Source organism: Quercus suber, unplaced genomic scaffold, assembly GCF_002906115.3.
Source record: "Quercus suber isolate HL8 unplaced genomic scaffold, Cork oak 2.0 scaffold_54, whole genome shotgun sequence".
Taxonomy (NCBI): domain Eukaryota; kingdom Viridiplantae; phylum Streptophyta; class Magnoliopsida; order Fagales; family Fagaceae; genus Quercus; species Quercus suber.
Window position 1 is genome coordinate 266,810 of NW_027069519.1, and position 9,503 is coordinate 276,312.

At 38.0% G+C, this 9,503-nt stretch overlaps 1 pseudogene; it reads left to right on the forward strand.

The window, feature by feature from the left end:
* LOC112004734 (protein SIEVE ELEMENT OCCLUSION B-like) overlaps positions 1-6,507 on the forward strand; it is an 18,958-nt pseudogene extending 12,451 nt beyond the window's left edge.
* The last annotated feature ends 2,996 nt before the right edge of the window (positions 6,508-9,503 follow it).

The following is a 9,503-nucleotide window of genomic DNA, read 5'->3' on the forward strand; positions in this document are numbered from 1 at the left end:
GTAAGCACTAAGAAAGGAAGGGGAAAAACAAAGGAAAAAGAGAGAACTTAGAATGGCAGGCATACACCAATAGGTTGATCTCCTCTCTCCCTCTAAAGCCCTGCTCTCTATCAAAGAAAAAGGATCCTCATTGAACATAAACCATTTAGGCCCATTCCCTCAAAGCAATTAATTTCTTTTCCTAGGGAGATTATTCGCATTGAGGAAGTGGTTTTCCCTTCTCGCTTTCAAGCTTTGTAGCCTTACTTGGCGTGGCAGACTAATTTTTTTCTTCCTTGATTCAGGAAGCCCATTATTATTATTTCCCCATTTATTTTTGTTACTTTTATGTACGGGGTGCTTCTTGTTGCTTCCTTTTATTTATTCTGTTTAGTATTTCTTGTGTTATCTTTATTATATCTGCCTGCCATAACTTCCTCGTAGCAGCTTTGCCAGCCATGGGTATGTGATCAAAACTTGGCAAAAGGGGCATAATTTGTACACAAGCCAGACAAAGTGAGTTGCAGTTGGACTGGTCTCAACTCCCTTACTCAGAACACTTGGGTTTAATACCACAGGAGGCAGCCCAATCTAACATTGTAAAAAAGGCCTACTACAAAGAGTACACTACATTCTCAAAAAAAGAAAAAAGAAATAATAATAGACTACACTAGAGTAGATAAAATAGTTGCATTATAGCTTATAATTATTTAGTTTGATCTTGAAGTATATCTTTATTATATCTACCTGCCATAACTTCCTCGTAGCAGCTTTGCCAGCCATAGGTATGTGATCAAAACTTGGCAAAAGGGGCATAATTTGTACACAAGCCAGACCAAAGTGAGTTGCAGTTGGACCGGTCTTAACTCCCTTACTCAGAACACTTAGGTCTAATACCACAAGAAGCAGCCCAACCTAACATTGTAAAAAAGCCTACTACAAAGAGTACACTACATTCTCAAAAAAAGAAAAAAAAGAAAAAAAGAAAAAAGAAAAAAAATAATAATAATAGACTACACTAGAGTAGATAAAATAGTTGCATTATAGCTTATAATTATTTAGTTTGATCTTGAAGCATATCTTGATATCTTCTGTCCACGATTCACACCCAAAAAATTATGAAGTGAAACGTCTAGTGAACAAATGCCTATATATTCATTTATGACGCCTTTTTTTTTTTTTTTTTTTTGAAGAAATTCATTTATGACGTTTGACTTTAGATTTTTTTCGTTTTTTGATTTGTACCAATTATTGAATAATATTTTTTTTCACTTTTTTTTTTTTTTTTTTTGCATAGATTTAATTCCTGTGGTATCTATTGTTGAATTATGTATATTTAGCGCGTAAACAAGGGAGATCCATATGTTTGAAATTCATACGAAAAATCTGACCTAATTCATTGAGATACATATACGTTAAAATGCGCATTCATTATTATGGACCCCATGGAACCAAGATATAATCTTTGCTTGTTGCCTTATTCAAGTCCTGAAGACTATAAACAGAGGACCATGCTACTGCACAACACCACAAACCCACTTCTCTCTTCTTCTACCCTAAACCTTGAAGTTTTTGAGTTTTCTCGCTTTGTTTATACACAACACGTCAATGGCCAGCACCAATATTGTGCTAGCTTCTGCACAGCAACCCATTAAGGCCGAGCTGAGAGTGTTAACCAGTTGACCCATTGGGAAATTTAAACCCCGGTTGATAGAATTAACAAGTTTTAAACCCAAGTTGTTAATTAAATTTATTATAAATAAACTTTGTTAAAACAAATAAACATTAATATCATGCACAGTGGAAAAGTAAATAAGACAAGATATGATGACTCAGGAAAACTAATGAAATAAACTAGTTTCACAATTAAAAACCTGGGGGGAAACCTTCCCGAAAAGCAATCTACTATAATAAAGAGAAATTTCAGATCTAGTATAAAATCTTTATTCCTAGACTCTATAATCCCTATAGATGAACTTACAGCAAAAACCTTCTACCGTTTCAAAACCTCTGAACTCTTCAATATATGAACGCCACCATTTTGCACGGATCCCAGTATATGACTAACCAATGATGCACGACTCCTATATGTGACTAACTCTAGCAACTTGAAGATATCATTAGCTGCAAAGTTCTCCACTTCATTAATAATGAAGATCAAGAAATACTTGGTTACAAAACCCTAAGACGCAAAAGGCACAGTAACTTATTATAGGGAGAATAAGGCACTAGGTCACTTTTTGCATGTGTTCTCATTGTATCTTCTTATGTGACGGTATTTAAAATAAACTTTATATATGTTTAGGGTTGTTAGAAAAGAAACTCTACACATATATGTCAGCATGGGCCGAAAATCAAATCTGGGAATTATGATTTCATAGATCTTGATAGATACTGTATTTGTCGAGAAACTGTTGAGACCTTGATAGATATATCTCTCGAGATATCTGTCGAGTTTTAATGAACAAAATTTTTTCACTTGTTTCTTGGACAGATTTGCATGGCTTCAATACTAGATTTGAACTCTTATTTCTTGAAGTACTAAACCCATCATAGATCTACCAAATTATAAGTAAAGTGCGTTTTGTCAAAGGATTAGCCAATTTACAATGACATATGTTCTAACAAGTTTCACATATGTCCTAACAATCTTCCCCTTTAGAAATCTATGACAAAACCACAACAAACAAATGAAGTATAAGAAAAGTCGTAAATCACTAAACTCATAATCAATTGTTGAGTACAGTAAAATTTAATCTTAACACAAACTCTTGAAAAATTTTGCAAGAAAAGAGTTCATGGCATGATAGACTTTAACAACTTGTCTTTCTGAAACACTTTAAACAAAACTCATCAAGCAACCTTAGTGTGAAACAGAAATAAAATATTGCATACAATAAGAAACATATGTATAAAGAGAGAAAAGAAATAACACATGGAGAGATAGGTGAAGAACAACATACATCATCATATATATATATATATGTGAAAATAAATACAATTTATGTAAAAATGGTCACAAGACCGGTGTACAAGAAGCTAAAAGAAGCTCCTAAAACAACAAGGAGGTAAACACTCCCCCTGAAACACAACTCGCCCTTACAAAGACATGTATTTCTCTCCCTAACATGTAAAATCTTAAAAAGAAACCGCATTTTCTCCCCCTTTTTGTCATGACTGACAAAGGGTACAAGAAGTTATAAAGCTCCAAGAAACATAAAGATGATCAAAGATGATCAAGGGGGCATAAGGAATCCATATAAATGCATGAATGTAATGAAACAAGATACTATGGATGACAAGATAATAGAAAGATGCAAAATATGTGAAAAGCAATGCATGCAAGAGGGTTTTCAACAGATCGAGAAGCTGTCGAGCTGCTATCGAGCAGAAGCCAACCTCGATGGATCGAGAATCTATCGAGGACCTATCGGCTAGACAAAAAGTTTCTCGATGGATCGAGAAGCTGTCGAGATTCTATCGAGCAGAAATCCAGAAACCTCGAGGGATTGAGATTGCGTTAACTTTTGTCGAGACAAGAAGAAAAAAGGGCTCAATAGATAGGAATCTGTCGAGAATCTATCGAGAAGCTATTGAGCATGATAAAAAGCAGTTTTTCAAAGAGAGGAAAAACACAAAGAAATAAATGCAATCAAGCAAACTACTCAACCAAAGATCTAAGCAACATGTTAAGCTCTCAAAAACATCTCTCACAAAAAAAAAAAAGAAAAAAAGAAAAAAGAAAAAAAGAAAAAGAAAACAAAGCATTCATAGATCCACACACACACACACACACACACACACACACATACAACATGTCAACATGGGCCGAAAATCAGATCTGAAAATTCTGATTTCGTAGATCTCAATAGATACTATATCTGTCGAGAAGCTATCGAGACCTCGATAGATATATCTATCGAGATATCTGTTGAACTTTAATGAACAGCACTTTTTCACTTGTTTCTTGGACAGATTTGCATGACTTCAATACTAGACTTGAACTCTTGTTTCTTGAAGTATTAAACTCATTCTAGATTTACTTAATTACAAGTAAAATGCACTTTGTTAAAGCATTAGCCAATTTACAATGACATATGTTCTAACAAATTTCACATATGTCCTAACAAGTTATAATTTAACTTGACTAAAATATAGACTTTTTTTAAAAATAATAATAATAACGATAAAAATTTTAATATATAACATTTGGTTTCATTATGATAGTTTTTCTCATCAGGATAAAACATTGATTTTTAATATGGACGAAAGTTGAACTCCTACTATTTAAGAGATAACTTTTATTTTTTGAAGAAGGAAAACATAATATCATCACGAAGATAAAACCATGTGTCACCATAACAAATACCAAGTTCTTTAGAACCCACTGGTAATTTAATTTCGTTAAATCACGTGTAATAAAAAAAAAAAAATCAAAGAATAATTAGTTTATCGGGTATGAAGTTGGTGCTAATATTTTTTTTTGAGCAAAAAGTTGGTGCTAATATGGAGACTCTCTGATGTTCTCAATTGTATTGACAAACAGGTCAGCATCGAAGTGTAAAAAAGAAGAATATTCTATTGTTCATTTCGGGCGTGGACATCTCTATTGACGAAATTTCGATCTTAGAGCCAATATACGATGCAATAAGGAAGGAGGAGCAGTATAAGATTGTATGGATCCCGATTGTTGACCAATGGAACGATGACATGCGTAAGAAGTTTGAGATGCTCAAATCCAAGATGCCATGGTAGGTAGTGCAGTACATTTCACCCATAGCTGGTATCAAGTTCATCAAAGAGGAGTGCCACTTCAAGAACAAGCCTATTATCGTGGTGATGAACCCAAAAGGGAAGGTGGAATGCCCAAATGCAATCCATATGTTCGGGTATGGGGAATGAGGGCATTTCCTTTCAGTAGCTCTGTTGAAGAAGATCTATCAAATGGAAGAGACTGGATGGGATCCATGGTGACTGGCATAAACCCAAATTTACATAATTGGGTAAAGTTAACTTAACTAATACAAGTTCTAAAACTCAATTGCAAAGGCACTAACACACACATTCACAAATGAATAAAAATCTTTTAATTATCTCACTTTAAATGTTTCATTTTATACGCTGTACATTTTCTGATGCGTATTTTTTTCTTCATTTAAAATAATAAAAATTTTGATATAATTGATAGAGTATAAAATAAAATATTGAGAGTAGACATATGTGATTTAATCTCACACATAATTAAACTAGTGATGTTCATGCAGAAAAAAAATTGATGATTAAAACATTTTCCTTAATCAGATCAAAGAGGAGAAGTACATTTTCTTCTATGGTGGCAAGGACAAAGAGTGGATTCAACAATTTACTAAAAGTGCAAATGTCCTTGCAAACGATCCAGTGATAAAGGACGCAGGGGTTTCTATAGAGTTGCTTTGTGTTGGAAAGAGCAACAAAGGTGAGGATGACCACAGTATCTTAGGGCATTTCTGGAACTGTATAGATAGCTTTTTCTTTTCCAAAACACAAAGGAAAAGTGAACCCGACCCAGTGGCACATGAAATCCTAAAGTTGCTTTCGTACAAGAATGAGAGTGGATGGGCTGTGCTTAGTAAAGGGTCTAGAGTGGTGGTGAGCGGACATGGGACCTCATTTTTGAAGGTGTTAGAGGAGTTTGAGAAATGGAAAGAGCATGTGCGCCAAATAGGCTTCGAAGTTTGCTTCAAGGAGTACCATGTGCGCCAAATAAGCTTCGAAGTTTGCATCAAGGAGTACCATGATAAGCTTCTTCACACTACTCGACGTTGTTGCCGTGTGAATATCCTCATTACTACTGGAAAGATCCCAGAGCATATGAAATGTCCCGAGTGTCCACGAGTCATGGAGGCCTATAAAGAAATGTTTATGCTAGTCAGGTATCTCTCTGATACCTGTGGGTTCCTCTTTGGTACCTATGATTTCAATTCTACGAAAACAGGGTACAACCACTGGTGAGCATTCCATGTTTTCAAAGGATGGGAGGTTTTTCAGGGGAGAGGTTGGGGCTAGGGTCTTGGCACTCTTGCTTGGGCTTGGGTTTGTTTCTTCGTCTTTGTCTTCGTCTTCTGCCTTGGAAAGGTTTTTGAAAGAAAGTGATTCCATCATGTTCCTGTGTCTTTTACTCTGGAGGCGGCATTGGTAACTCTCAAAAGATTCTTGTTTTTCTTCTTCTTCTTCTTCTTTTTCAGTGCACCTAAAGAAATACTACCTCATAGTCCTCATACTCCTTCACATCTGCCATCTTCCACCAGCAATTCAAATCCCAATCCCAATTTAATTCAATACAAACCCTAATTAGATAGTTTTTAATTTGTAGGTTTTTCGATTAGATTTGGTTTTGATCAACCGTAGAAACCCTAATTACAGAAAAACAAACAATACGAAATACAAGGCACAAAATTCGCATATAAAGAAACATTCCTGAGAGAAACAATAAATAATATTAGTTTCAAGTGTTGCCACATTGACGGTGCTATGAATGGACTGCATTAGATCCCTACTTCTCTTTCTGCTAGCTTGTGCTCCTACTAAATAATAATATTATGTTTAAGACTTTTCTTTATACGCTAATATAATGTTTAAGATTTTTTTTTTTTGGTTAGTAACCAGAGCCACTAGTACGAGGGTGTGTGTTTGAGTAATGCTTCGATAAAAGACATCTTGATTAATTTCGTGATTGATGCCCACATTTGTGGGGGTGCATCTTTATATAATGTCAAATTTTGACATTGCAATAATGGAAGGTGTGGGGACTGGATTTAAGTACTTCTTCTGCTAGACGAGTGGACTCAGACCCAACTAGCCCAATACAATGAATTTGTAGAGAGTGGGCCAAAGAACTAGGTTTTAGTGCATGAACAACAGTTAATATGGCGTTTGTGGATGACAGTTACAATGAGTTCCCAAGACAATCAAGCAGAAACGAACCAAGTTGGTACAAGAGAGTTTGTCCTCAGCACAATTCGAGGAGTTTTGTTCTAGTAAGTATTGAATGAGAATAGTTACAGGAGTTCTTCCCATCATCCCTCCTTTTCTTGAAAGATCTCTTACATTATATACCTCATTTTAGTTGATCTTAGCCCTCCATTTGTTAATCATGCAGGTCACTACTTGAGTGCTTGTCCCATCACCCGTCTTCCCATTCTTTCTGTGGGTTGTAGCAATCAAGGCAGCACTGTTCAGAGGTCATTTCATTATTAATGCGGCCAAACGTTAGTTGTGGGCATTTAATGCGGAGGTCACAGTTTATCTTGGAATTGCTCATCCAGCACGTTTCCATGGCTAACACATTGTACTTGTCCTTTCTTTTGGGATGCTTCTGGGAGGCTGCCTTCGATGGTGTGTTGCTCCTCCCTTTTATGGTCTTGGTTGGTCGATGACAGGATTGTCCTCGGTGATGCTCCTGGGCAATTTGGACTTTCTCACTTCATCCTCGGACGCTTCTTCCTCCTCGGCATAGGCCTTGTGTTTGGTATAAAGTGGACTAGGGTTGCCAGATTCTTTGAGCCCACAATAGCCCCTCAAAATCATGCTGTTCGGATCCTCAGACGGAGAGGAAGATTTTGATGTCCTCAGGCCTTTGTCATGGCTTATCAAGTCTTGTCCTCTGTCAGTGCCAGAGTCTTTTCACCTGTCCAAGGCACGTTCCTGGCGCTTCGGTTTGCGGAGTGAGCCCTCATTAAATTCTGGCAGCTCTGTGCTTCCCACGTTCAACGGTGTGATACCAATCCAGCGGCTAGTGTTTTTATTGGTTACCGAGCAGGAATTTTCCCGCTTTTGGGTTTTCTCTTTGATATAAATACCTTTCCAATCAACTTCTTTCATTGCTTTAGCGTTCCATTTGTTCTAGCGCACATACCTTGAATCTGCATACTTTTTCTGCGTACCTATGTCTTTATTAATACTCAAAGCTTGTCTGAGGACCCTCCCACTTGTTTTGTAAGTCCTCTCAAACTTTTCTTCTTTGTTATACTGCACTTTCTCCTTCTCTCCACCTTTTTTCTTTTTAAATATCCTCGGCCCTATTCTCTTTCCTTAGTCTTTTTAGTTCCCTGTTCCTCCTATAGAAATGGGTAGATTTAAGAGCTTAGTAGATTTTGAGGGTGCCATGGTGGATTTTAGGGCCCAATACAGGATTCCTCCTGATGTTGGCCTTAGGTATTGTGAGGAGGGGGAGTGGTTTGAGCGAATGCAGGAGGGCGAGGTAGTGATCCCCATGATCGCCTTCATAGAAGGCAGCATGAGGATTCCAATGGGGGAGGTTATGAGGAGTTACCTTAGGTTCTTCCGTTTAGCCTCTACCTAGTGCACTCCCAACGTATTTAGGATATTGGGTTATGTAGATATGTTAAACGAGAAAATGGGACTAGGGCTGACCCACCACAACGTTAATTGGGTATACAACCTTTATTACTTGAAGGGGAAAGGGTACTACCTAAAGACGAGAAAGCCCGCAATTAGACTTATATAGTGCCTCCCTGAGTCCAGTAAGGGCCTAAATAAGGACTTTTTGATCGTATCTGGGGAATGGCACGATGGCCTTCCCTGTCCAACACGAGAAGGGCAACCAGGTGTGATTCTAGGAATAGTATGAATAATTGGCTCATTATACTATGTAGGGTCAGCATTACTTTATTGTCACTGACATGTTCTTTATGGATTTTGCAGACAGACACGCCCTTAAGCCAAATTTCAGTTTGGTCAACAGAGAGAGTTTGGACAAAATTCTCAAGGCTGAGGTGTTCATTAATGAGGAAGATGGCCAACTTCGAGCAGCTCATCTGATTCTGGGGATCACGCCCATCTCACGCGCCTTTCAAGCACCCAAGTGTGTGATAAAGGGTAAAGATCCCCGTTTACATCGCATTAGTGTTGATGTGGAAGGGTTTCTTCTTCCTGAGGACGCCGTAATCCCAGAGGGCCTATCTTTAGTTGGTTCTTCCTCCTCCCATCCTAAGGTAGAAGAAGGGGAAGAGGAAAAGTCATAGAAAGAGGAGGAATCGTTGATTTGGGTTCATCCGAGGACAAATTCGAAGTCTTCATTAAAGCCCAATCACCCGAGGATCCACCCGGTGACCTAGGCAACCAGAGCTGTATGGAAGCGGACTTTCCCTCAGCGGATACTATTTCAGAGGAGGACATGGGAATTTAAAGGAAATAAAAAAAGAGTTTGATAGAGCTCATAGAATCCTAACCCAGGAAAGGTCCACCCCACGAACCGTCCTAACCCAAGCTTCCTCCTCCTCCTCCAAAACTTCCTCCCCCTTCTCCTCAATCATCCTTGCCTCCCAGGGTAGAATCGGTGGATTCGAAGAGGAAAAGAGAACAGAAAGGGAAGGATGTGATAGAGGCTAGAGGGCCCCGCCCTACGTCCAAAGATGAGGCCCAACGAGCAGTGAAATAGCTGAAGATTGGGCCAGGGGGACAAAGGGGCTCAGAGAGGAGAGATACTCAGCCCATTGAGCCCCAAGCCTGGCTTCTAACTCCAA